This window comes from Tiliqua scincoides, chromosome 1 (assembly GCF_035046505.1).
Source record: "Tiliqua scincoides isolate rTilSci1 chromosome 1, rTilSci1.hap2, whole genome shotgun sequence".
NCBI classification, from domain to species: domain Eukaryota; kingdom Metazoa; phylum Chordata; class Lepidosauria; order Squamata; family Scincidae; genus Tiliqua; species Tiliqua scincoides.
In genome coordinates this window covers 64,809,437-64,811,485 of record NC_089821.1, presented here as the reverse complement: position 1 = coordinate 64,811,485, position 2,049 = coordinate 64,809,437, and positions in this window count along the sequence as shown.

Sequence of the window (2,049 nt, the reverse complement as noted above, 5' to 3'; positions counted from 1 at the left end):
AAGCCCTCCAAGCGCCTTATATGACAAAAAAAGTCACTTCCTGTTTCCTTCGGGAAAACGAAAGTGTTTTTTTCCTCCTCTCGGGGCCATTCTAAAGTACTCTGGAGAGGACGGAGCACAGCTCTGGTCCCCTTTGAAGGGCTCAGATGGAGCTGAGTCTGGCTCAATGCAGATCTAGAGGACCCGCATTGAGCCAGATTCATGAATGAAACAGGCTCCACCTGAATGCAGTCTGGTTTGAACAAAAATTAAGCTTTCCTCTCTCACTGAATTGTTTAAAAAACAACAACTATGTTCAGTCATATCTCATGTGTTTGGCTTCACATAAGAAGTCAGTGTCACCCTATATTTCTTATATTCAGTCAATATTTGGTCATCTTGTTAACAGGTTTAGGCTCCAGTTGGTAACCATAATCCTTACTTCAATACTTTAATTAACTCAGTACAGCCAGAGAGACTGCTAATCTCTATTATATGTTATAAAGTTTGACTTCACTTTGCATAAAAATGGTCACTGGCTTCACTTCTTCCACAAAAGCTTATTCTAAAATAAACTTTGTCATCTGTAAGGTGCTACAAGACTCTTTGTTCTTTTTCCCAATTGACAGCTTCCAGAGAGAAGAAGCTATGTTAGTTTGTTCAGCAAGAGCAACAAGGAGTCTTGAAACACCTTAAAGACCAAAAAATGTATTTCAGCATAAGCCTTCATGGACTAGCATCTACTTCATTAGGTTCATGAAGTAGTATCCTTATGGAAGGAATATACACATGAGGATGGGGGGAGGAAGAAAAGTGGTGAAAGATGCAGATCAAAGGGCTATGAAATGAAAGACTTGCAGTTGGTGACCATTGTTATGCAAAGTACAGGGACATATTCACATCCACAGTAACAGTGAAAGTGATCACCATGGATAGGCTGAGTCAAGCACTTAAGCAAGATCAGTCATTTACTATTAGAGCTTACAAGGGTCCAAACCTCTAAGCAAATGGACCAAATGCTTATTGAATGAAAGAGGTACAGTGTGTGACTGTTCTTACACTAAGCAAACAAAAGCTCACTTTTTCCAAAGGTAACTAACTTAAGACTTTCAACCTCTTTGCAGCCTCTTTTCTGGATGGGACAACGCTGTGATGTCTTCAGACCTTGGGTCAATTTCCCACATGTTAAGGAAGGAGCATCTGTGATAGTGCTGAGATCAATTTTATGTTAATGATTGTGTAGTTTTAAAGAAATAAAGAGTGGCTCTAGTTCGTATGTCTACAAGGACATACATGGCATCTGACTAGAGATGGAAACACCTCTATAGAAGATATATAGAAGGAAGGAGGAGTTGGAGGAAGCTTTAAAGCACTGACAGCCCAATCCTATCGGCTGGCCTCCACCAGCGGAACATGCACTCTGCCAACAGAAGTGCCAGGATGGGATCCAGCTAGAAGTGCCTGGATTCTGTCAGCTCACTGGCAGCCCAATCCTATGCTTTCCAGGGCTGCAGCAGTGCCGAAATGGGAAGAGTGAGATAGGAAGTGGGAGGAACAGGGGCATTTCTAGGTGGTGCCAGGGGAGGAACCAGGGGTGAGGAGAAGGTGGGAGAATGTGGATCAGGTGGCAATGACATATGCTGGATCTTATGTCCTCCTTTTCAAATCTCCCTGTCCCTTTCCTGTCCTCAGTCATACACCACCAAAATAGGTGGCATATGTCCAAAGAGAGCTATTAGCAATCCAGCAGTCTACCAGGAGGTAAGTACAATGTGTTTTTATCTGCCACCTTCTGGCTGTCCTGTAAACGCCAGTAGGATTTAGCATGCACATTTTTGGTGCACTTGCATCAGGCAGGGAACTTGCTGGTGGCAGGGAACAGGACTAGTGCGTTAGAATCAGAATAAGAAGTGGAATGGCACATTGAGGTCTCCTGTGACTCCCTGAGCTGACCAATCAGTAATCAGGTGCCAGATACAAAGCTGTCGCCAGTATTTGGATGTAAATAGAGGTCCATATTTGTTTTTCTACTTGAAAGCTTTCCAACATTTTAATACCCACTGTTCCTGG